Below are 27548 nucleotides of genomic sequence, written 5' to 3' on the forward strand. Positions count from 1 at the left end.
GCTGGCCGCACTTCTCTGGGCGGCCCGCTGCTCCCATCGCTGGCCTTCTTCACACGCATGCTCCCTTACGTGGCCGTGAAATACATCGCTGGCCGCACTTCTCTGGGCGGCCCGCTGCTCCCATCGCTGGCCTTCTTCACACGCACGCTCCCTTACGTGGCCGAGAAATACGTCGCTGGCCGCACTTCTCTGGGCGGCCCGCTGCTCCCATCGCTGGCCTTCTTCACACGCACGCTCCCTTACGTGGCCGCCAAATACATCGCTGGCCGCACTTCTCTGGGCGGCCCGCTGCTCCCATCGCTGGCCTTCTTCACACGCACGCTCCCTTACGTGGCCGAGAAATACATCGCTGGCCGCACATGTCTGGGCGGCCCGCTGCTCCCATCGCTGGCCTTCTTCACACGCACGCTCCCTTACATGGCCGAGAAATACATCGCTGGCCGCACTTCTCTGGGCGGCCCGCTGCTCCCATCGCTGGCCTTCTTCACACGCACGCTCCCTTACGTGGCCGAGAAATACATCGCTGGCCGCACTTCTCTGGGTGGCCCGCTGCTCCCATCGCTGGCCTTCTTCACACGCACGCTCCCTTACGTGGCCGAGAAATACACCGCTGGCCGCACTTCTCTGGGCGAGCCGCTGCTCCCATCGCTGGCCTTCTTCACACGCACGCTCCCTTACGTGGCCGCCAAATACATAGCTGGCCGCACTTCTCTGGGCGGCCCGCTGCTCCCATCGCTGGCCTTCTTCACACGCACGCTCCCTTACGTGGCCGAGAAATTCATCGCTAGCAGCACTTCTCTGTGCGGCCCGTTGCTCCCATCGCTGTCCTTCTTCACACGCACGTTCCCTTACGTGGCCGAGAAATACATCGCTGGCCGCACTTCTCTGGGCGGCACGCTGCTCCCATCACTGGCCTTCTTCACACGCACGCTCCCTTACGTGGCCGAGAAATACATCGCTGGCCGCACTTCTCTGGGCGGCCCGCTGCTCCCATCGCTGGCCTTCTTCACACGCACGCTCCCTTACGTGGCCGAGAAATACATCGCTGGCCGCACTTCTCTGGGCGGCCCGCTGCTCCCATCGCTGGCCTTCTTCACACGCATGCTCCCTTACGTGGCCGAGAAATACGTCGCTGGCCGCACTTCTCTGGGCGGCCCGCTGCTCCCATCGCTGGCCTCCTTCACACTCACGCTCCCTTACGTGGCCGCCAAATACATCGCTGGCCGCACTTCTCTGGGCGGCCCGCTGCTCCCATCGCTGGCCTTCTTCACACGCACGCTCCCTTACGTGGCCGAGAAATACATCGCTGGCCACACTTGTCTGGGCGGCCCGCTGCTCCCATCGCTGGCCTTCTTCACACGCACGCTCCCTTACATGGCCGAGAAATACATCGCTGGCCGCACTTCTCTGGGCGGCCCGCTGCTCCCATCGCTGGCCTTCTTCACACGCACGCTCCCTTACGTGGCCGAGAAATACATCGCTGGCCGCACTTCTCTGGGCGGCCCGCTGCTCCCATCGCTGGCCTTCTTCACACGCACGCTCCCTTACGTGGCCGAGAAATACATCGCTGGCCGCACTTCTCTGGGCGGCCCGCTGCTCCCATCGCTGGCCTTCTTCACACGCACGCTCCCTTACGTGGCCGCCAAATACATAGCTGGCCGCACTTCTCTGGGCGGCCCGCTGCTCCCATCGCTGGCCTTCTTCACACGCACGCTCCCTTACGTGGCCGAGAAATTCATCGCTGGCCGCACTTCTCTGTGCGGCCCGCTGCTCCCATCGCTGGCCTTCTTCACACGCACGCTCCCTTACGTGGCCGCCAAATACATCGCTGGCCGCACTTCTCTGGGCGGCCCGCTGCTCCCATCGCTGGCCTTCTTCACACGCACGCTCCCTTACGTGGCCGAGAAATACATCGCTGGCCGCACTTCCCTGGGCGGCCCGCTGCTCCCATCGCTGGCCTTCTTCACACGCACGCTCCCTTTCATGGCCGAGAAATACATCGCTGGCCGCACTTCTCTGGGCGGCCCGCTGCTCCCATCGCTGGCCTTCTTCACACGCACGCTCCCTTACGTGGCCGAGAAATACATCGCTGGCCGCACTTCTCTGGGCGGCCCGCTGCTCCCATCGCTGGCCTTCTTCACACGCACGCTCCCTTACGTGGCCGAGAAATACATCGCTGGCCGCACTTCTCTGGGCGGCCCGCTGCTCCCATTGCTGGCCTTCTTCACACGCACGCTCTCTTACGTGGCCGCCAAATACATCGCTGGCCGCACTTCTCTGGGCGGCCCGCTGCTCCCATCGCTGGCCTTTTTCACACGCACGCTCCCTTACGTGGCCGAGAAATACATCGCTGGCCGCACTTCTCTGGGCGGCCCGCTGCTCCCATCGCTGGCCTTCTTCACACGCACGCTCCCTTACGTGGCCGAGAAATACATCGCTGGCCGCACTTCTCTGGGCGGCCCGCTGCTCCCATCGCTGGCCTTCTTCACACGCACGCTCCCTTACGTGGCCGAGAAATACATCGCTGGCCGCACTTCTCTGGGCGGCCTGCTGCTCCCATCGCTGGCCTTCTTCACACGCACGCTCCCTTACGTGGCCGCCAAATACATCGCTGGCCGCACTTCTCTGGGCGGCCCGCTGCTCCCATCGCTGGCCTTCTTCACACGCATGCTCCCTTACGTGGCCGTGAAATACATAGCTGGCCGCACTTCTCTGGGCGGCCCGCTGCTCCCATCGCTGGCCTTCTTCACACGCACGCTCCCTTACGTGGCCGCCAAATACATCGCTGGCCGCACTTCTCTGGGCGGCCCGCTGCTCCCATCGCTGGCCTTCTTCACACGCATGCTCCCTTACGTGGCCGAGAAATACGTCGCTGGCCGCACTTCTCTGGGCGGCCCGCTGCTCCCATCGCTGGCCTTCTTCACACTCACGCTCCCTTACGTGGCCGCCAAATACATCGCTGGCCGCACTTCTCTGGGCGGCCCGCTGCTCCCATCGCTGGCCTTCTTCACACGCACGCTCCCTTACGTGGCCGAGAAATACATCGCTGGCCACACTTGTCTGGGCGGCCCGCTGCTCCCATCGCTGGCCTTCTTCACACGCACGCTCCCTTACATGGCCGAGAAATACATCGCTGGCCGCACTTCTCTGGGCGGCCCGCTGCTCCCATCGCTGGCCTTCTTCACACGCACGCTCCCTTACGTGGCCGAGAAATACATCGCTGGCCGCACTTCTCTGGGCGGCCCGCTGCTCCCATCGCTGGCCTTCTTCACACGCACGCTCCCTTACGTGGCCGAGAAATACATCGCTGGCCGCACTTCTCTGGGCGGCCCGCTGCTCCCATCGCTGGCCTTCTTCACACGCACGCTCCCTTACGTGGCCGCCAAATACATAGCTGGCCGCACTTCTCTGGGCGGCCCGCTGCTCCCATCGCTGGCCTTCTTCACACGCACGCTCCCTTACGTGGCCGAGAAATACATCGCTGGCCGCACTTCTCTGGGCGGCCCGCTGCTCCCATCGCTGGCCTTCTTCACACGCATGCTCCCTTACGTGGCCGAGAAATACGTCGCTGGCCGCACTTCTCTGGGCGGCCCGCTGCTCCCATCGTTGGCCTTCTTCACACGCACGCTCCCTTACGTGGCCGAGAAATTCATCGCTGGCCGCACTTCTCTGTGCGGCCCGCTGCTCCCATCGCTGGCCTTCTTCACACGCACGCTCCCTTACGTGGCCGCCAAATACATCGCTGGCCGCACTTCTCTGGGCGGCCCGCTGCTCCCATTGCTGGCCTTCTTCACACGCACGCTCCCTTACGTGGCCGAGAAATACATCGCTGGCCGCACTTGTCTGGGCGGCCCGCTGCTCCCATCGCTGGCCTTCTTCACACGCACGCTCCCTTACATGGCCGAGAAATACATCGCTGGCCGCACTTCTCTGGGCGGCCCGCTGCTCCCATCGCTGGCCTTCTTCACACGCACGCTCCCTTACGTGGCCGAGAAATACATCGCTGGCCGCACTTCTCTGGGCGGCCCGCTGCTCCCATCGCTGGCCTTCTTCACACGCACGCTCCCTTACGTGGCCGAGAAATACATCGCTGGCCGCACTTCTCTGGGCGGCCCGCTGCTCCCATCGCTGGCCTTCTTCACACGCACGCTCCCTTACGTGGCCGCCAAGTACATAGCTGGCCGCACTTCTCTGGGCGGCCCGCTGCTCCCATCGCTGGCCTTCTTCACACGCACGCTCCCTTACGTGGCCGAGAAATTCATCGCTGGCCGCACTTCTCTGTGCGGCCCGCTGCTCCCATCGCTGGCCTTCTTCACACGCACGCTCCCTTACGTTACCGCCAAATACATCGCTGGCCGCACTTCTCTGGGCGGCCCGCTGCTCCCATCGCTGGCCTTCTTCACACGCACGCTCCCTTACGTGGCCGAGAAATACATCGCTGGCCGCACTTCCCTGGGCGGCCCGCTGCTCCCATCGCTGGCCTTCTTCACACACACGCTCCCCTTCATGGCCGAGAAATACATCGCTGGCCGCACTTCTCTGGGCGGCCCGCTGCTCCCATCGCTGGCCTTCTTCACACGCAGGCTCCCTTACGTGGCCGAGAAATACATCGCTGGCCGCACTTCTCTGGGCGGCCCGCTGCTCCCATCGCTGGCCTTCTTCACACGCACGCTCCCTTACGTGGCCGAGAAATACATCGCTGGCCGCACTTCTCTTGGTGGCCCGCTGCTCCCATTGCTGGCCTTCTTCACACGCACGCTCTCTTACGTGGCCGCCAAATACATCGCTGGCCGCACTTCTCTGGGCGGCCCGCTGCTCCCATCGCTGGCCTTCTTCACACGCACGCTCCCTTACGTGGCCGAGAAATACATCGCTGGCCGCACTTCTCTGGGCGGCCCGCTGCTCCCATCGCTGGCCTTCTTCACACGCACGCTCCCTTACGTGGCCGAGAAATACATCGCTGGCCGCACTTCTCTGGGCGGCCCGCTGCTCCCATCGCTGGCCTTCTTCACACGCACGCTCCCTTACGTGGCCGAGAAATACATCGCTGGCCGCACTTCTCTGGGCGGCCTGCTGCTCCCATCGCTGGCCTTCTTCACACGCACGCTCCCTTACGTGGCCGCCAAATACATCGCTGGCCGCACTTCTCTGGGCGGCCCGCTGCTCCCATCGCTGGCCTTCTTCACACGCATGCTCCCTTACGTGGCCGTGAAATACATAGCTGGCCGCACTTCTCTGGGCGGCCCGCTGCTCCCATCGCTGGCCTTCTTCACACGCACGCTCCCTTACGTGGCCGCCAAATACATCGCTGGCCGCACTTCTCTGGGCGGCCCGCTGCTCCCATCGCTGGCCTTCTTCACACGCATGCTCCCTTACGTGGCCGAGAAATACGTCGCTCGCCGCACTTCTCTGGGCGGCCCGCTGCTCCCATCGCTGGCCTTCTTCACACTCACGCTCCCTTACGTGGCCGCCAAATACATCGCTGGCCGCACTTCTCTGGGCGGCCCGCTGCTCCCATCGCTGGCCTTCTTCACACGCACGCTCCCTTACGTGGCCGCCAAATACATAGCTGGCCGCACTTCTCTGGGCGGCCCGCTGCTCCCATCGCTGGCCTTCTTCACACGCACGCTCCCTTACGTGGCCGAGAAATTCATCGCTGGCCGCACTTCTCTGTGCGGCCCGCTGCTCCCATCGCTGGCCTTCTTCACACGCACGCTCCCTTACGTGGCCGCCAAATACATCGCTGGCCGCACTTCTCTGGGCGGCCCGCTGCTCCCATCGCTGGCCTTCTTCACACGCACGCTCCCTTACGTGGCCGAGAAATACATCGCTGGCCGCACTTCCCTGGGCGGCCCGCTGCTCCCATCGCTGGCCTTCTTCACACGCACGCTCCCTTTCATGGCCGAGAAATACATCGCTGGCCGCACTTCTCTGGGCGGCCCGCTGCTCCCATCGCTGGCCTTCTTCACACGCACGCTCCCTTACGTGGCCGAGAAATACATCGCTGGCCGCACTTCTCTGGGCGGCCCGCTGCTCCCATCGCTGGCCTTCTTCACACGCACGCTCCCTTACGTGGCCGAGAAACACATCGCTGGCCGCACTTCTCTGGGCGGCCCGCTGCTCCCATCGCTGGCCTTCTTCACACGCACGCTCCCTTACGTGGCCGCCAAATACATCGCTGGCCGCACTTCTCTGGGCGGCCCGCTGCTCCCATCGCTGGCCTTCTTCACACGCACGCTCCCTTACGTGGCCGAGAAATACATCGCTGGCCGCACTTCTCTGGGCGGCCCGCTGCTCCCATCGCTGGCCTTCTTCACACGCACGCTCCCTTACGTGGCCGAGAAATACATCGCTGGCCGCACTTCTCTGGGCGGCCCGCTGCTCCCATCGCTGGCCTTCTTCACACGCACGCTCCCTTACGTGGCCGAGAAATACATCGCTGGCCGCACTTCTCTGGGCGGCCTGCTGCTCCCATCGCTGGCCTTCTTCACACGCACGCTCCCTTACGTGGCCGCCAAATACATCGCTGGCCGCACTTCTCTGGGCGGCCCGCTGCTCCCATCGCTGGCCTTCTTCACACGCACGCTCCCTTACGTGGCCGAGAAATACATCGCTGGCCGCACTTCTCTGGGCGGCCCGCTGCTCCCATCGCTGGCCTTCTTCACACGCACGCTCCCTTACGTGGCCGAGAAATACATCGCTGGCCGCACTTCTCTGGGCGGCCCGCTGCTCCCATTGCTGGCCTTCTTCACACGCACGCTCTCTTACGTGGCCGCCAAATACATCGCTGGCCGCACTTCTCTGGGCGGCCCGCTGCTCCCATCGCTGGCCTTTTTCACACGCACGCTCCCTTACGTGGCCGAGAAATACATCGCTGGCCGCACTTCTCTGGGCGGCCCGCTGCTCCCATCGCTGGCCTTCTTCACACGCACGCTCCCTTACGTGGCCGAGAAATACATCGCTGGCCGCACTTCTCTGGGCGGCCCGCTGCTCCCATCGCTGGCCTTCTTCACACGCACGCTCCCTTACGTGGCCGAGAAATACATCGCTGGCCGCACTTCTCTGGGCGGCCTGCTGCTCCCATCGCTGGCCTTCTTCACACGCACGCTCCCTTACGTGGCCGCCAAATACATCGCTGGCCGCACTTCTCTGGGCGGCCCGCTGCTCCCATCGCTGGCCTTCTTCACACGCATGCTCCCTTACGTGGCCGTGAAATACATAGCTGGCCGCACTTCTCTGTGCGGCCCGCTGCTCCCATCGCTGGCCTTCTTCACACGCACGCTCCCTTACGTGGCCGCCAAATACATCGCTGGCCGCACTTCTCTGGGCGGCCCGCTGCTCCCATCGCTGGCCTTCTTCACACGCATGCTCCCTTACGTGGCCGAGAAATACGTCGCTGGCCGCACTTCTCTGGGCGGCCCGCTGCTCCCATCGCTGGCCTTCTTCACACTCACGCTCCCTTACGTGGCCGCCAAATACATCGCTGGCCGCACTTCTCTGGGCGGCCCGCTGCTCCCATCGCTGGCCTTCTTCACACGCATGCTCCCTTACGTGGCCGAGAAATACATAGCTGGCCGCACTTCTCTGGGCGGCCCGCTGCTCCCATCGCTGGCCTTCTTCACACGCACGCTCCCTTACGTGGCCGCCAAATACATCGCTGGCCGCACTTCTCTGGGCGGCACGCTGCTCCCATCGCTGGCCTTCTTCACACGCACGCTCCCTTACGTGGCCGAGAAATACATCGCTGGCCGCACTTCTCTGGGCGGCCCGCTGCTCCCATCGCTGGCCTTCTTCACACGCACGCTCCCTTACGTGGCCGAGAAATACATCGCTGGCCGCACTTCTCTGGGCGGCCTGCTGCTCCCATCGCTGGACTTCTTCACACGAACGCTCCCTTACGTGGCCGCCAAATACATCGCTGGCCGCACTTCTCTGGGCGGCCCGCTGCTCCCATCGCTGGCCTTCTTCACACGCATGCTCCCTTACGTGGCCGAGAAATACATAGCTGGCCGCACTTCTCTGGGCGGCCCGCTGCTCCCATCGCTGGCATTCTTCACACGCACGCTCCCTTACGTGGCCGCCAAATACATCGCTGGCCGCACTTCTCTGGGCGGCCCGCTGCTCCCATCGCTGGCCTTCTTCGCACGCACGCTCCCTTACGTGGACGCCAAATACATCGCTGGCCGCACTTCTCTGGGCGGCCCGCTGCTCCCATCGCTGGCCTTCTTCACACGCATGCTCCCTTACGTGGCCGAGAAATACGTCGCTGGCCGCACTTCTCTGGGCGGCCCGCTGCTCCCATCGCTGGCCTTCTTCACACTCACGCTCCCTTACGTGGCCGCCAAATACATCGCTGGCCGCACTTCTCTGGGCGGCCCGCTGCTCCCATCGCTGGCCTTCTTCACACGCACGCTCCCTTACGTGGCCGAGAAATACATCGCTGGCCGCACTTGTCTGGGCGGCCCGCTGCTCCCATCGCTGGCCTTCTTCACACGCACGCTCCCTTACATGGCCGAGAAATACATCGCTGGCCGCACTTCTCTGGGCGGCCCGCTGCTCCCATCGCTGGCCTTCTTCACACGCACGCTCCCTTACGTGGCCGAGAAATACATCGCTGGCCGCACTTCTCTGGGCGGCCCGCTGCTCCCATCGCTGGCCTTCTTCACACGCACGCTCCCTTACGTGGCCGAGAAATACATCGCTGGCCGCACTTCTCTGGGCGGCCCACTGCTCCCATCGCTGGCCTTCTTCACACGCACGCTCCCTTACGTGGCCGCCAAATACATAGCTGGCCGCACTTCTCTGGGCGGCCCGCTGCTCCCATCGCTGGCCTTCTTCACACGCACGCTCCCTTACGTGGCCGAGAAATTCATCGCTGGCCGCACTTCTCTGTGCGGCCCGCTGCTCCCATCGCTGGCCTTCTTCACACGCACGCTCCCTTACGTGGCCGCCAAATACATCGCTGGCCGCACTTCTCTGGGCGGCCCGCTGCTCCCATCGCTGGCCTTCTTCACACGCACGCTCCCTTACGTGGCCGAGAAATACATCGCTGGCCGCACTTGTCTGGGCGGCCCGCTGCTCCCATCGCTGGCCTTCTTCACACGCACGCTCCCTTACATGGCCGAGAAATACATCGCTGGCCGCACTTCTCTGGGCGGCCCGCTGCTCCCATCGCTGGCCTTCTTCACACGCACGCTCCCTTACGTGGCCGAGAAATACATCGCTGGCCGCACTTCTCTGGGCGGCCCGCTGCTCCCATCGCTGGCCTTCTTCACACGCACGCTCCCTTACGTGGCCGAGAAATACATCGCTGGCCGCACTTCTCTGGGCGGCCCGCTGCTCCCATCGCTGGCCTTCTTCACACGCACGCTCCCTTACGTGGCCGCCAAATACATAGCTGGCCGCACTTCTCTGGGCGGCCCGCTGCTCCCATCGCTGGCCTTCTTCACACGCACGCTCCCTTACGTGGCCGAGAAATTCATCGCTGGCCGCACTTCTCTGTGCGGCCCGCTGCTCCCATCGCTGGCCTTCTTCACACGCACGCTCCCTTACGTTACCGCCAAATACATCGCTGGCCGCACTTCTCTGGGCGGCCCGCTGCTCCCATCGCTGGCCTTCTTCACACGCACGCTCCCTTACGTGGCCGAGAAATACATCGCTGGCCGCACTTCCCTGGGCGGCCCGCTGCTCCCATCGCTGGCCTTCTTCACACACACGCTCCCCTTAATGGCCGAGAAATACATCGCTGGCCGCACTTCTCTGGGCGGCCCGCTGCTCCCATCGCTGGCCTTCTTCACACGCACGCTCCCTTACGTGGCCGAGAAATACATCGCTGGCCGCACTTCTCTGGGCGGCCCGCTGCTCCCATCTCTGGCCTTCTTCACACGCACGCTCCCTTACGTGGCCGAGAAATACATCGCTGGCCGCACTTCTCTTGGTGGCCCGCTGCTCCCATTGCTGGCCTTCTTCACACGCACGCTCTCTTACGTGGCCGCCAAATACATCGCTGGCCGCACTTCTCTGGGCGGCCCGCTGCTCCCATCGCTGGCCTTCTTCACACGCACGCTCCCTTACGTGGCCGAGAAATACATCGCTGGCCGCACTTCTCTGGGCGGCCCGCTGCTCCCATCGCTGGCCTTCTTCACACGCACGCTCCCTTACGTGGCCGAGAAATACATCGCTGGCCGCACTTCTCTGGGCGGCCCGCTGCTCCCATCGCTGGCCTTCTTCACACGCACGCTCCCTTACGTGGCCGAGAAATACATCGCTGGCCGCACTTCTCTGGGCGGCCTGCTGCTCCCATCGCTGGCCTTCTTCACACGCACGCTCCCTTACGTGGCCGCCAAAGACATCGCTGGCCGCACTTCTCTGGGCGGCCCGCTGCTCCCATCGCTGGCCTTCTTCACACGCATGCTCCCTTACGTGGCCGTGAAATACATAGCTGGCCGCACTTCTCTGGGCGGCCCGCTGCTCCCATCGCTGGCCTTCTTCACACGCACGCTCCCTTACGTGGCCGCCAAATACATCGCTGGCCACACTTCTCTGGGCGGCCCGCTGCTCCCATCGCTGGCCTTCTTCACACGCATGCTCCCTTACGTGGCCGAGAAATACGTCGCTCGCCGCACTTCTCTGGGCGGCCCGCTGCTCCCATCGCTGGCCTTCTTCACACTCACGCTCCCTTACGTGGCCGCCAAATACATCGCTGGCCGCACTTCTCTGGGCGGCCCGCTGCTCCCATCGCTGGCCTTCTTCACACGCACGCTCCCTTACGTGGCCGCCAAATACATAGCTGGCCGCACTTCTCTGGGCGGCCCGCTGCTCCCATCGCTGGCCTTCTTCACACGCACGCTCCCTTACGTGGCCGAGAAATTCATCGCTGGCCGCACTTCTCTGTGCGGCCCGCTGCTCCCATCGCTGGCCTTCTTCACACGCACGCTCCCTTACGTGGCCGCCAAATACATCGCTGGCCGCACTTCTCTGGGCGGCCCGCTGCTCCCATCGCTGGCCTTCTTCACACGCACGCTCCCTTACGTGGCCGAGAAATACATCGCTGGCCGCACTTCCCTGGGCGGCCCGCTGCTCCCATCGCTGGCCTTCTTCACACGCACGCTCCCTTTCATGGCCGAGAAATACATCGCTGGCCGCACTTCTCTGGGCGGCCCGCTGCTCCCATCGCTGGCCTTCTTCACACGCACGCTCCCTTACGTGGCCGAGAAATACATCGCTGGCCGCACTTCTCTGGGCGGCCCGCTGCTCCCATCGCTGGCCTTCTTCACACGCACGCTCCCTTACGTGGCCGAGAAACACATCGCTGGCCGCACTTCTCTGGGCGGCCCGCTGCTCCCATCGCTGGCCTTCTTCACACGCACGCTCCCTTACGTGGCCGCCAAATACATCGCTGGCCGCACTTCTCTGGGCGGCCCGCTGCTCCCATCGCTGGCCTTCTTCACACGCACGCTCCCTTACGTGGCCGAGAAATACATCGCTGGCCGCACTTCTCTGGGCGGCCCGCTGCTCCCATCGCTGGCCTTCTTCACACGCACGCTCCCTTACGTGGCCGAGAAATACATCGCTGGCCGCACTTCTCTGGGCGGCCCGCTGCTCCCATCGCTGGCCTTCTTCACACGCACGCTCCCTTACGTGGCCGAGAAATACATCGCTGGCCGCACTTCTCTGGGCGGCCTGCTGCTCCCATCGCTGGCCTTCTTCACACGCACGCTCCCTTACGTGGCCGCCAAATACATCGCTGGCCGCACTTCTCTGGGCGGCCCGCTGCTCCCATCGCTGGCCTTCTTCACACGCATGCTCCCTTACGTGGCCGAGAAATACATAGCTGGCCGCACTTCTCTGGGCGGCCCGCTGCTCCCATCGCTGGCCTTCTTCACACGCACGCTCCCTTACGTGGCCGCCAAATACATCGCTGGCCGCACTTCTCTGGGCGGCACGCTGCTCCCATCGCTGGCCTTCTTCACACGCACGCTCCCTTACGTGGCCGAGAAATACATCGCTGGCCGCACTTCTCTGGGCGGCCCGCTGCTCCCATCGCTGGCCTTCTTCACACGCACGCTCCCTTACGTGGCCGAGAAATACATCGCTGGCCGCACTTCTCTGGGCGGCCTGCTGCTCCCATCGCTGGCCTTCTTCACACGCACGCTCCCTTACGTGGCCGCCAAATACATCGCTGGCCGCACTTCTCTGGGCGGCCCGCTGCTCCCATCGCTGGCGTTCTTCACACACATGCTCCCTTACGTGGCCGAGAAATACATAGCTGGCCGCACTTCTCTGGGCGGCCCGCTGCTCCCATCGCTGGCCTTCTTCACACGCACGCTCCCTTACGTGGCCGCCAAATACATCGCTGGCCGCACTTCTCTGGGCGGCCCGCTGCTCCCATCGCTGGCCTTCTTCGCACGCACGCTCCCTTACGTGGCCGCCAAATACATCGCTGGCCGCACTTCTCTGGGCGGCCCGCTGCTCCCATCGCTGGCCTTCTTCACACGCACGCTCCCTTACGTGGCCGAGAAATACATCGCTGGCCGCACTTCTCTGGGCGGCCCGCTGCTCCCATCGCTGGCCTTCTTCACACGCACGCTCCCTTACATGGCCGAGAAATACATCGCTGGCCGCACTTCTCTGGGCGGCCCGCTGCTCCCATCGCTGGCCTTCTTCACACGCACGCTCCCTTACGTGGCCGAGAAATACATCGCTGGCCGCACTTCTCTGGGCGGCCCGCTGCTCCCATCGCTGGCCTTCTTCACACGCACGCTCACTTACGTGGCCGCCAAATACATCGCTGGCCGCACTTCTCTGGGCGGCCCGCTGCTCCCATCGCTGGCCTTCTTCACACGCACGCTCCCTTACGTGGCCGAGAAATACATCGCTGGCCGCACTTCTCTGGGCGGCCCGCTGCTCCCATCGCTGGCCTTCTTCACACGCACGCTCCCTTACGTGGCCGAGAAATACATCGCTGGCCGCACTTCTCTGGGCGGCCCGCTGCTCCCATCGCTGGCCTTCTTCACACGCACGCTCCCTTACGTGGCCGAGAAATACATCGCTGGCCGCACTTCTCTGGGCGGCCCGCTGCTCCCATCGCTGGCCTTCTTCACACGCACGCTCCCTTTCATGGCCGCCAAATACATCGCTGGCCGCACTTCTGGGCGGCCCGCTGCTCCCATCGCTGGCCTTCTTCACACGCACGCTCCCTTACGTGGCCGAGAAATACATCGCTGACCGCACTTCTCTGGGCGGCCCGCTGCTCCCATCGCTGGCCTTCTTCACACGCACGCTCCCTTACGTGGCCGAGAAATACATCGCTGGCCGCACTTCTCTGGGCGAGCCGCTGCTCCCATCGCTGGCCTTCTTCACACGCACGCTCCCTTACGTGGCCGAGAAATACATCGCTGGCCGCACTTCTCTGGGCGGCCCGCTGCTCCCATCGCTGGCCTTCTTCACACGCACGCTCCCTTACGTGGCCGCCAAATACATAGCTGGCCGCACTTCTCTGGGCGGCCCGCTGCTCCCATCGCTGGCCTTCTTCACACGCACGCTCCCTTACGTGGCCGAGAAATTCATCGCTGGCCGCACTTCTCTGTGCGGCCCGCTGCTCCCATCGCTGGCCTTCTTCACACGCACGCTCCCTTACGTGGCCGAGAAATACATCGCTGGCCGCACTTCTCTGGGCGGCCCGCTGCTCCCATCGCTGGCCTTCTTCACACGCACGCTCCCTTACGTGGCCGCCAAATACATCGCTGGCCGCACTTCTCTGGGCGGCCCGCTGCTCCCATCGCTGGCCTTCTTCACACGCACGCTCCCTTACGTGGCCGAGAAATACATCGCTGGCCGCACTTCTCTGGGCGGCCCGCTGCTCCCATCGCTGGCCTTCTTCACACGCACGCTCCCTTACGTGGCCGAGAAATACATCGCTGGCCGCACTTCTCCGGGCGGCTCGCGGCTACCATCGCTGGCCGCCTTCGCGCGCGCGCGTTTGTGAGCACACAGCAATTGGCTACGCTAGGGAACATTGCGATTGGTTTTGCCTGGAAAACAGCGACCCCAGCCGACGGCTCCATTAACTAGCAAGCCTTATATAGACCCGGCCCCCGCCGCAAGCGACAGTTGTCATCGGGAAGTGCAGTACGCCGTGTTCCAGCTGCTTGTGGGTGACTCGCCGCACCACTTACCTAGCTGCTCGGCGGTAATCTGGCGACTTCACTCGGAGAGATTGAACTTCACAGGACTTGGGAAGAATTACGAGACGCGCACCCCACCATGCACATTTGGACATTGGTGTAACCAAACTTTAATTGTGCATTACTTCTGAGTGTGAGCCTGGTAGACGCGTGGCTAACATAATTGTTAAAAAGTTATTTGTGATTTAATAAACCAGACTGAAGAGGTTATGTACCGGTTTTGGTCGTGTTAGTGGCATTTGTTGGCCTAACACCTCTCCTCACACCACCACTACGCCTTGGAGGGAATCTGTGTTCCCCGTGTGTCTCCGTCTTGTGTTGATCTCATTGTCAAGTATGGTAACGCTGTTTTTGATGTTTGCTTACTGTGTATCTTCTCAGGGTCTTGAGTATCATCCCCGTGTGCTGGAAGCTGGCGCATTAGCGCTTTCGGTTATCTTTTTGTTCTGTTTTTTTTTGGGGGGGGGGGGAGGGGGGTAAACTGAACTTAAATGTGCTTATTGTAAGGACACTAACGAGTATAAAGATTCCGAAATTGAGATACGTTATTGTTTTTATAATATGAAGAAACGTTTACACCTCGGAACCGGCTCTGCATTTTGCATGTAACAAACACCATATAATTTGTCTGCAAGAAAGTTCTCTGATAGAATTCGCATCGCTACAAGTGGACCTCGTCTACTCGTCATCACAAATTTTATGGAAATTTATGGTGCATGCTGGGCTTGGCCAGTAAAGTGGAGCGAAGGCAGTAGGAGCTCTAGATGGCTAAGCGTTGCGAAATAATGGCATTTTTCGCGCTGGTCGGGTGAGGCATGAGTCATTTATTTGAACCATTGGAATGATAATGAGATAGTCTTGGGTTCGAGTCCGTAACCTTAAACCTTTTTTTTTTACTTTTTTTTCGACTAGCTAACACGTACTCATTCTGCCAATTTTCTATTAGAAGCGAACTTTATATGTACTCCTGCATCACATTCGGTGTGTGAAATCCCGGACAGTTTCTATAAACTAGATGCAGTTGCTTCGCGTGTGTACAACGCGATTTTGTGAACGTCTCTGTCGTAATACCTTTTCGTAGCTCTAAAGGAGGCTATTATTTCCGGCTACAGCTGCTTGCTCTTCGCAGTAAACAACTGTCTAAAGCACTGCCAGGACACAAGGATGGCCTTAAGTTGACTCAACTGTAGAAACGTCTTACTAGTGGAGAATAAATGCATTAAAGTGTAAGGTGTCAGGCAAATCCAACACCTTCCATGAAAACCCTGGCATGATAAGCAAATCCAGTAGTATGTCACATAGCTCCGAATAAATCGTGACGTTAAAGTAACCAAAGTAATACGAGTAACGAGTGAGCAAAAGGAATACCACAGACTAACACAAATGCATGTCATACCTTCCCACCGTGAAACAGACGCAGTTCCGAGGGGAGAAAGTGAACAGAAGCCGAGAGCAGAACCGCGTTAAGCTAGAAATCCCTACGATAAGGGTCGGACACCCACATCGCAGGCCGACCACCAAGACCACCCCCCAGCCCATGTTAAAACATAGAGCCCTCTGGAAGAACAGTATACATCTTACGATAAGACAAAAAGGGCCACTCCAGCTGCAAGTTTTAGAGAGAGACTTTTTCGCGTCTCTGTTACGTTGCAAACTTTAAAAACATTTCCCCACCACGAAAAGAATAACGTTTCTCATTAGATAGACAGAATTTTTGTAGGTGGAGCTTAAGGTTAACATTGAGACCCTGATTGGTCAGATGAAAACACAGCCAGATAGTTTTTTTTTTAAACCAACTTCGGTAAATTGTAGTAAGTAGAAGATAGGACAGAGTTAGTTCCGAGATGGCGAGGTGAGCGGAGCTGTGCTGCCCGCTGCCGCCCTGATGTTGTCTAAACACCGACAAGGTAATGAACGCACGCGATGCCGCATTTTTGAGCGCATAAGGATTCACTGAGAACTGCAGAAGTCTCATCTGTTACACCCTCTTTTTGCGTAATACTGGTGTCGATCGTCAATTAAAGCTCATGGTGTTCACATTTGCCACTTGAAGTAAAAATCTGAAACGCGATGATTTCTCTGTTATATAATTATTGAGAAGCCACATCAGCCACTGTAATTTACGACAAGTTAGATAAGTAATTAAAGATGATTGAGGGTCACTGCAGACCATTTTAATAGTTTTCTCTTTTGTGAAACTTAATTTAAACCTAGATTATAGATGTGATATGGCATAGGTCATCCTTCGATCCATTGTAGAACTTGGAAACCCATTCAGGGAATATTCGTTCATATTTTTGTTGAACGCAGTTGGTTTTTACCATCCTGTATTAAAACATTTCGTTTTATCAATAGTGCAATTTATAAACGATGTTTTGTGAATAGAATAAAATTTCCAATGGTAAACTTAACTTCTTTTTCGACGTTATTTTACCAGCTAACTAAAAATAGGAAAGCCTTGAACCCCTTCCACTAAATTAAGTTAGTATTAAGATTCTTTTACAGGGAGTGCAGTGGAGCTGACGCTGAGATCATTTAGTATTTGGTTATATCATCGCTAGTCTCACTGAACTCTTCTGAATTCTACATGTCATGTGTGGTCTGGCGTCTCCTTACCAGCAATAGGTCCCAGGTTCCAACTAGTCAATTCCCTAAAAAACACGCTCAGAGCGTCTTTGCGCGAAAGTGGTAGAACAACAGACACCACGCAGAATGTTAGACAAGTTTGAAACAAGAGGCCGCGTTTTTTCACGCATCTCAGCGTTTTTGACATAATGTCGCTTGAACTATGTCTCGTACAATGACAGAATTGTGTAAGACACATTCAGGGGCATATGTGGAGACTGTCTGCAAAATATGGTGCGAAACGTCACGCGTGATAAAGCAGTTCTTCACGCAGCTCAGTGTTTGACGTCGTATCTTGTGATCTATGTGTTATTCATCGATACTGTCTTGTGTAATATTCATAGATAGTGCCTGCGGAATGTGTTGCGGATAGAGATAGTAACAAAGAATCATTAAATTTAAATATACATACTGAAGGACGAACGAAAATTTGTACAAAGGACAGGATTCGAACACAAGTCTCCTGTTCACGAGGCAGATGCGCTAACCACCAAGCCGCCCTAGCACAGTAGCTTTGTGCAAACGTACGAAGTACCATAGCACGCCTCCCTCCTCAAACAAAATTCCCGTTCTCGCCTCAGTTCCCTTGGTATTCCCCTTAAACTCGAACGGCATTGCAAAGGCTCTCCACCTGTGTTGAAATAACACATCGGTATCGAACGAGACGGGCCGTTCTGCCTAAAGCCCAAGTATAGATGCTTCAATCAAATGAAATTATATGGTTCCAGAGACCTTTTCAAGTCTAAAACATCTATGATTATACAGAGCATACAGACATTCCCATTACATACTTCTAGAACTTATAGGGGGGAGTAACTGCATAATACTATATTTTGAGTGGTGACCTGTGTATGGAAACATACTTTCTCCATGCTACAGGTTATATTTGCTAGGTAGGTATGCAGAGGGTAATCGTTGTGGGGGATGGTTACATCTGATCGGCTGTTATCATTTGACGTCTTTCCTAATTCTCTGAGCTAGTTCGAGCCTCATTTACCTGTCCGTGAGTGTCACAGCAACATGGCTGAGTACACCTTTGCCGAATATGTCGCTGTGATTTTTCTGCATTGCAAAGCTCACTCTTGTGGAAGAGCTGCTCGTCGCCTTTATCGAGATAATTCTCCACAACGTCTCTGACTCCATAGCAAACCCTTTTAGCCATAATTGCGCAACGGCTTCGACAAAGTGTACCACCACCGCCAGCAGGGGTGACTGTGGTGCACCAAAGTCAGACCGCAAACTGTGACTGGGATGATTGGATTGGATTGTTTCGGGGAGGAGACCAGACAGCGAGGTCATCGGTCTCATCAGATTAGGGAAGGAAGTCGTCCGTGTCCTTTCAAAGGAACCATCCCGGCATTTGCCTGGAGTGATTTAGGGAAATCAGGGAAAACCTAAATCAGGATGGCCGGATGCGGGATTGAACCGTCGTCCTCCGGAGTGCGAGTCCAGTGTGCCAACTGGAAGGGGCCGTTCGGCGTCACATTGGAGAGAACTCGTCAACGAGTACACGAGCAATTTCCGTGGCTATAAATTAGTACAACTGTAAAATAATTAATCTATTGGGTGTAGACTAATCAATTAGTTGCGAAAGTGGTTACGTTATTAGTATGTTTTCAAATTGCTGCGCACGGAAACGGTATGTTGCTGGACTTGACTTCCAATTGAAAGTATTATCTAATCACTCCCCTCTACAAGTCTTAAAAGTCTGTCTGGAACAATAATTTCCGAACACCTGTACATGCAGGTTGAAGCGAAGGATGAAAGTGTGTGCCAAGGCCGGGCTTCGAATCCCGGCATTGTTACAAATTTCCTTTCGTCGCTTCTGTGTGCATATACACGTCATAGATGACCGAGATTTGAAAACGTTTCTGGGACCATATAGTTTCGTTTGATTAAACTTCATGCGCGATGCTGCAGTTTTTCGCAAATCTTAGAGTTTAGTCGTATGTTCTGCACTATGTGTGGTACCATGATAGACATTTGTAGAAACATTTAGCGGCATATGTAGATACTGTATGTGGAAAAAATTGCGAATACAGTTAGTAGCACAGAAGTCATACATTTGAATCTCATGAGCGATGTGGCAGTGTTTTACGTATCACATTGTTTACGACACTATCTTGTGATCTGTGATATGGAGGTGGTTCTTACCTCCGCAGCGATTGTTGTCTAACAGTGAGGGGTACGTGTACCAAGTTTGGTTGAAATTCGTACAATGGTTGGAGGAGATGTTGACCCGCATGAACACATGCTTACATGAACTTTTATAATACGTATCGCTTTTACGCCACTACAAATAAACTGAATTAATACTCAGTATATTTTGTTTATTAATTCTTTCATTAAAGAAACAAAAAGAAAAGGCATAGGAAAATTTGGGATTGCTAGTAAATTTCCAAGAAACGGTTGTACGCACGGAGTTCCTGAGGACTCTGCAAATCACCTTTCAATAACGGTCTGTGATTAAAGCGTACAGTCCCGGTCGGGGCACAAATTTTCCAACTGTCCCTGTTTATATTTATCAACACCTGTAAGCAGTTAAAGGTCTAGATTTCATTATAATTTCAATCTTCGAGAACTGTAAGATCTACATCTACATCTACATTTATACTCCGCAAGCCTCACAATGGCGTGTGGCGGAGGGCAATTTACGTGCCACGCTCATTACCTCCCTTTCCTGTTCCAGTCGCATATGGCGATCTCCTCGGGAGGTATAAGTAGGGGGAAGCAGTATATTCGATACCTCATCCAGAAACGTATCCTCTAGAAACCTGGACAGCAAGCTACACCGCGATGCAGAGCGCCAATGATATCTCTACAGATACCAGCTTCATAAAAATACATTCCGCCATAATAACCAGCTGCCCTCGCCATTGCATGCTGCGAGACAGAACCGTTTATCAATGTAAGCCAGGTTTATTCTTCTATAGAAAGTCAACCACGTAACAGCAAAAGACCCGCGTTTTTAACGTGTGCAAGATACCGAGAACATTATTGCTTCCTTTATTTTTACGATAAATATCACCCCAGTATGTGTAAATCGTCAACTGTAAATGATAGAACTATCTAATTTTACGTACAAAGTTCTCGATCCGCATTGGAATTCCTTCGTTTGGAATCGCAAATTTTTCTTTGCCTTTATTGTCATGCATTTTTTTGAAAATATTAGTGAGCACACTATGTGTAGCAATATTTCCGGTTAATTGCAGTTTGAGTTAGGCGAAAATTGAAATTAAAGAAAAATATTGCACATGAAGACTAGATCCCACAACACCCTGATTATCATTCTATACTCTTCATGCAGCGCCAAACACTGCCTTGAAACTGCCTCGGCCGACAGGCGCCAAAAATACAACTTTCTCTAAAAGCTAGGCCGTCTGGAGTTCCCACTAGTGTCACTTTAATTTCTGGCCAAGCCCTGCATATACCATTAATTTGGAAGAAACTGATGATGACGACTAGACTGTTAGTAAGGGTCCCACTGAATATAGGAAGTTACCATCTACCGGATATTGAGCGTTATACGCTAAAGAAACTGGTACACCTGCCTAACATCGTGTAGGACTCTTGCGAGCACTCAGAAGTGCCGCAACACGTCGTAGCATCGACTCGCCGGATGTCTGAAGCACAGCTGGAGGAAACTGACACCATGAATCATGCAGGGGTGTCCATAAATCCGCAAGAGTACGAGGTGGTGGAGATCTCTTCTAAACACCACGTCGCAAGGCTTCCCAGATATGCTCAATAATGTTCGTGTCTGGGGAGCTTGGCAGCGAGCAGAAGTGTTTAAACGCAGAAAAGTGTTCCTGTAGCCACTCTGTAGCAATTATGGACGTGTGTGGTGTCGCATTATCCTGTTGGAATTGCCCAAGTCTGTCGGAATGCACAATGGACATGAATGGATTCAGGTGATCAGACAGGATGCTTACGTACGTGTCACCTATCAGAGTCGTATCTAGACGTATCAGGGGGCCCGTATTACTCCAACTGCATACGCCCTTCACCATTACAGAGCCTCCACCAGCTTGAACAAACCCTTGCTGACGTGCAGGGTCCATGGATTCATGAGGTCTCCCTAACCGCACACGTCCATCCGCTCGCCACAATTTAAAACGAGATTGGTCCAACCATGTAACATGTTTCCAGTCATCAACAGTCCAATGTCCGTGCGGACGAGCTTAGGCGAGGCGTATGTCTTTGTGTCGTGCAGTTATCAAGGATACACGAATGGGCCTTCGGCTGCGAAAGCCCATGTTGATGATGTTTCGTTGATTGGTTCGCAGCCCCACACTTGTTGATGGCCCAGCATTGAAATCTGCAGCAGTAGGCGGAAGGGTTGCGCTTCTGTCACGTTGAACGATTCTCTTCAGTCGTCGTTGGTCCTGTTCTTGCAGGATTTTTTTTCCGACTGCAGCTGTGTCGGAGATTTGATGTTCACGGTACATTAACGAAATGGTCGTAAGGACAAAGCCCACTGCATCGCTACCTCGGAGATGCTGTGTCCCAACGGTCATGCGCCGACTATAACACCACGTTCAGACTCACTTAAATCTTGATAACCTGCCATTGTAGCAGCAGAAACCGATCGGACAACTGCGCCAGACACATGTTGTCTCACAAAGGTGTTGCCGACAGCAGCTCCGTATTCTGCCTGTTTACATATCTCTGTATTTAAATGCGCATGCTTGTAACAGATTCTCCGGCGCTTCAGTGTATGAGTAACGCTAGCTTATTTTTCTATCGTGACCAGTGCGTGATTTTCATGTTTTGTAACTATTGTCTTGTCACGATACCGGCAAGTGCTATCAACCTACACTGTAAGGTAATTAACATCACTTGTAACTAATGTTCTGTAATTTTCAGAAAAGGTATCTCAATCCAGAAGAATTTGTGCCGACACAATGCAGATAAGGGTACTACTGAATGTGAACGAAACATGTTCCAGTATTAACTACCAATTGGTAGCATGGATACTTTCTTACAGTAAAGTTCGTCCATCCACATACTATAGAACATTTCACTGTTTGACTTAGTATTTAAGGTATTCACCATTGTTACCAAGAAATACCTGATAGCAAACAAGCTCAAAAAACAAGTTTGCAATATATTTCATTAATGGGTTTGAAACTTGTTTGTAGCCTTCTCCCAATGTTACTTTCATTTCATAGTTTCGCGTATACCACATGATAAATATTTTGCTAGAATTATTTTTATAAATTAATAGAAAATCTATATTAATTAACAGCATATTATTTTATTCATGCGAACAAAAAGCCGCATTACACGTTTTCATTAAAAGTGCTTAGCACTGTAAATAAATAATACTTTGCGACCGCAACTGTGTTTAATCATTAGGTCTACTAAATAATTCCGTTGCAGTAGCATTCGTAACCACGCCTGTCAGCCAAAATATTAATATTATTAACACTGTGTGTGACGTGCTTATTAATTAATAAAGAGAAGCATAATAGATCACTCATTCTATCTGGACGATGACATTAAACAAACCAATGTTATTTCGGTGCTCATGGCTTTTATCAACTACGCTAATCACTGTGAACAGAAGCAATATACGAAAGGAAAGAAGATCACGCCAACATACCGCGTGCGACGCGTTTTGTTAGATTTTGTAGATTTTTCAGAGCACAGTTGAACATATGCAGAACATTAGGCTAAACGTGTAAACTGAGCGTGGAATTTTAGAGGCAAACTCGCAGCAGCGCGATAGCATTCCCCACGCTGGTAGCAGTTACCAACCGAGTAGAATCTAGACGTTTGGCGGAGGGAATCTTACTGCATTATATATGCTCCTCATCACCTGATTGTTTCGAAATGTCAATGTCCCAAATGTTCATAGCGTTTAAAGCAATTAGTTCAGAAGGGATTTGATCTTTAGCAGCTAAAGCTGCATCTTTTTGCGTACCTAACATTTCTTCTAGATAGTATACTAAGTCTGAGGAGTTAAACTGTTTGTGGAAAACGTATTAGATACTCCCAATTTTTTCATGTCTCATCAGCAACTTGCTAGTCGCAACAATGTAACAACATGCACAAATAATCGTAATTAATGCTCTGGGTAAAGTCGAGTTGTGAGTCAGGAGCGACTATTATGTAATCATAATACAAAGAGTCTGGGCAATGATTTAAGATTATTTTGCAGTATTCACATAGGCACAATATACACTCGTATACCTAATGAATCTTGATATGATTCTAACTGTAGGCAGGATAGACTATTAAAAAGAATACAACATGAATTGGTAGAATAGCCCGTTATCTTTGTGGAGGACTTATCAACATCAATAGAGTGATTTAAGGGAACGACGAGAAGATTAAAACAGGGTGGCAGTGATAATCCAAAACAAGAACGCATGAATCCAGCCATAACTATCTCTATCGTTGCGCCAGTCGTATGTATGAAAGGCTAGGCCGCTGACGAAGGAAGATTATAGTTAAACGTCCCGTCGACATCGAGGTCATTAGAGAGGGTACATAAGCATGGGCTGGATAGGAAAAGAAATCTGCCGCACCCTTCCAGAGCATTCGCCTGGAGCAATTTAGAAATATCACGGAAAATCTAAATCTGGAAGGTCAGAAGGAGATTTTAACCGTCGCCCTCGCGAATGTGAATCACTGTGCTAACACTGCGCCATCTCGCTCAGCGCAGCTGATGATGTTTTCAACCGAGCCTCTTGGAATATCGATATATCACCGTGGAACTGTTCACTGCAATGATCAACGATCTGTGATCAAGACGGTGAGAAACTGGCTGTCAAAGTAGCACTGTGTGAAGTGACTAGAGAGTAAGAGTAAGCACCAGTGAAATGTGGACAGCAAAGATGCTACTGGAGAGTAAGGAGGACACTTTGGCACGGATGGATAGCCTGTCTTTAGCGACCGGCACAGCCTTAGGAACTAAGGCACGAAATGAAATATCATGGCAACTAGAGCAAGACAACGAGGAATATAGAGCCAAAGATCGCCTATAACAAGATAAAGATACTGACTAATTTCTGGAGACTATTGGCGACTCAAAGCTTTATGCAAATGGCAATAACGTTTAAATATATGGCAGATAGATAATGAGAGCAACCCAAAGAATGGATCAAATAACGCAAATGACTTACATTACAGGCTACAACGTGGAACGTATTACAATATGCGGCAGAGACGAAAACAGTATGAAGAAATCGTGTGTAACAGCTATAGGAATGCCTTTCAGTAAGACAAAGGGGCACTAAAAAACTCAGACAATGAAGAATATAAAAGTAACAAGTTCGCCACATTGTAAGAACTGGATTAGATGAGTGAGACTAGCACATAGCAGTATTACCAATAGTCGAGTCGATGAAAGAACGTTCCTGACAGCCGGCGGCTGTGTTGCCTATGCCACTAAGCGGCTGTTTGTTGTTACGCCATATCCGTCACTGTACTGCGAATGGAATGTCTCACCCAAACAATGCTGTACTACTGAAGCTTGGAAAACTTCTAATAACCATAGCAGATTGAAAAATATTCATTCGTAACTAAAAGATCACGGCCTTCACTGGAGTTGTTGCTATCATTCCCTAATCTCTTCAGAATTGTGCCACGTGCGTGAGACAATCGGAGGGAGGCGTGACAGGGTAATCCGTACAGTTGTGTGAACAGCTGTGACAAGGTCAGCCGGCACGGTAGCTCAGCGTGTTCGGTCAGAGGGCCAGCTGCCCTCTGTAATAAAAAAAACTGAGGTACTGGATCAACAACGAACCGAAACGGGTGTCCTTCGACGTCCGCCCCGAGCAGATACAACGAAAGAAATCGAACAAAATGAGATTTAAAAAATAAAAATAAAGAAAAGGTGGCTTAGCACCTACCTACTTAAAAAACACCTATTAAGCAGAAGACATGGGTTCGATTCCGGGCAATGGCACGAATTTTAACACGCCGCTTCAGTCTATATACATAATATCATATCTGTATTGGACAAGTAAAGTCCCTGAAATTGTGTCATCCCTTTTGTTGAGAAACCTACCATGTACACAAAACATCTTTTCTTTTCTTAACAGGCTCTCAGATGTTGAACTCATCCGTTGAAAGACTACAATTAACGCCATCTTTTACTGAAAAAGCGCCCCACTGCCTTCCTCTCACAGCCCCTAAACACTGCAGTTTCCTGTCTATCCTTTCTGCGTGGGAAGCGGTAACGACATCGCTTCTAACAGTCCCCAAGTTTCTTCTCGTCACATTAATAGTGATTTTATTTCCCGAGCACAGAGATAAATGGAATAAAGGAGAAAAATTCGGCATGAGAGGCAAAGTTTGCATGCTAGACGGAGAAGATTCCGGCGTGTAATGTGCTTTTTCTTCTGCGCCCTTTCTCCCTCCCCCCCCCCCCCTCCCACGCCACGCCCTCCTTTTCCCTCTTTCTCTCTGCTCCAACTTCTCGTATTCTCTTTCTCTCGGCCCCCGAAACTGTTGTCGGCGTCATTTCGGTGTAATTACAGCGCAGACCCAAGACGCTGTACAAACAACTTGAGAGGAAATTAAATAAACACACAATCTAGGCGGCCGGCCGGCGTGGCCCGGCCCTGTGAGGGGAACTCGAGTGCCTGCCTGCGACCGCCCCGCTCTCGTCAGGCGCTGCTCCAGGCTCCCGAATGGTGCCTACCACCGACAGCTCCTACCCGCCGGAGCCGCTCGTACTTCCAGCACACACGTATGTAGCGAATACTCATCTTAACAACTAAATCAAGACAATGTGAAATTATGCAACACCAAAAACGATACAGACGACTGTAATTTACGAGGTCGAGCTTAAAAATGATGCCTCCGAATATTTTATGCGATAACTCTTAAAGCTCGTTAAATACGACAAACGTTACTCACACTTTACAGCTTCGTTCTTGATGTCTATAGATTTGCAGCCCTAGAATATCGAGAGGAAACAGTGGAAAATTGTACTGATATGCAGGAGGATCTGCAACGAATTGACGCATGGTGCAGGGAATGGCAATTGAATCTCAACGTAGACAAGTGTAATGTGTTGCGAACACATAGAAAGGAAGATCCTTTATCATTTAGCTGCAATATAGCAAGTCAGCAACTGGAAGCAGTTAATTCCATAAATTACCTGAGAGTAGGCATTCGGAGTGATTTAAAATGGAATGATCATATAAAATTAATCGTCGGTAAAGAACATGCCAGACTGAGATTCACTGTAAGAATCCGAAAACAAAGGAAGTAGGTTACAGTACACTTGTTCGCCCACTGCTTGAATATTGCTCACAAGTGTGGAATCCGCATCAGATAGGGTTGATAGAAGAGATAGAGAAGATCCAACGGAGAGCAGCGCGCTTCGTTACAGGATCGTTTAGTAATCACGAAAGCCTTACGGAGATGACAGTTAAACTCCAGAGGAAGACTCTGCAAGAGAGACGCTGAGTAGCCCGGTACGGGCTTTTGTGGAAGTTTCGAGAATATACCTTCACCGAGGAGTCAAGCAGTATATTGCTTCCTCCTACGTATATCTCGCGAAGAGACCATGAGGATAAAATCAGAGAGATCAGAGCCCACACAGAGGCATACCGACAATCTTTCTTTCCACGAACAATACAATACTGGAATAGAAGGGAGAACCGATAGTGGTACTCAAGGTACCCTCCGCCACGCACTGTCAGGTGGCTTGCGGAGTATGGAAGTAGATGCAGATGTAGAAGGTGACGAGCACAGGTTAGAAGTTCATGTGAACTGTAAGGTGGGTTAATAATACTGCCTAAGACCACCGTGGGCATCACACACGATGAGAAGGCCATCACAGACTCTCACGAGATATTTCACCCCTTCTTTTGGTGCAGTTTACCTACTTTCTGGCACTAGCGCAACCGCCACGCTGAGTTTTATTGGAGTCGAAGTTTCTGATAGATACGTGCTCAACGAGGCTTCGTCGGTGGTAGTGAGGGTATTGCCGAACAGGGGTATCTCGTAAACGCCCTTTGTCGTTTTATCCACTTAGACAATAATGTTGCACTCCCCCACTCCCGCGTGATCAGGCAACACCATGGCAGGAAACAAGGGAGCTGAAAAAGCGTAGGTCCCCTTGGCTGCTTCGTTCAGTGATTTTGAACGGTCCTTTGTGACTCCAGCCTGTCCACGAGAGCAAAAATTGTGGTAGCGTTGCACTCCGAATATGAGATCATGTTCAATGAGGATGTCGCCCTACAATGTCTATGGAGAAGGGTTGAAACGTCGGAGGATGTCAGCAGCACGATGACCTTCTCATCGTGTGACACGTCCACGATGGCGTTAGGCAGAATTCAGATGAAATATGGTGCCAACGTGACATAATTAATCCATCTTTCACTGACATGGACTTGCGAGCTGTGGTCTTTCCTTCCGCATGTGGTCGACTCCTTGCTGCATGAAGCGACGCCGAGCACGAAGGTGATGTCGCAGGGCACCACGCTTTGGCACCATTACAGACTAAGGTTGTACGCATCTTTGAGCCAAGTTTCAAATTTATGCGTCGCAATGGAAGACAATTACGGGGTATCGATAAACTTATCAATTAATTGTATTATGCAGTGTATGTCGGTGCGTGAGAAACAGCGCGCTTTGATGGAGTTCGCCGGCCACAGTGGCCGAGCGGTTCTAGGCGCTACAGTCTGGAACCGCGCGACCACATGGGTCGCAGGTTCGAATCCTGCCTCGGGCATGGATGTGTGTCATGTCCTTTGGTTAGTTAGGTATAAGTAG

Source organism: Schistocerca gregaria, chromosome 1, assembly GCF_023897955.1.
Source record: "Schistocerca gregaria isolate iqSchGreg1 chromosome 1, iqSchGreg1.2, whole genome shotgun sequence".
In the NCBI taxonomy this organism is placed as follows: Eukaryota; Metazoa; Arthropoda; class Insecta; order Orthoptera; family Acrididae; genus Schistocerca; species Schistocerca gregaria.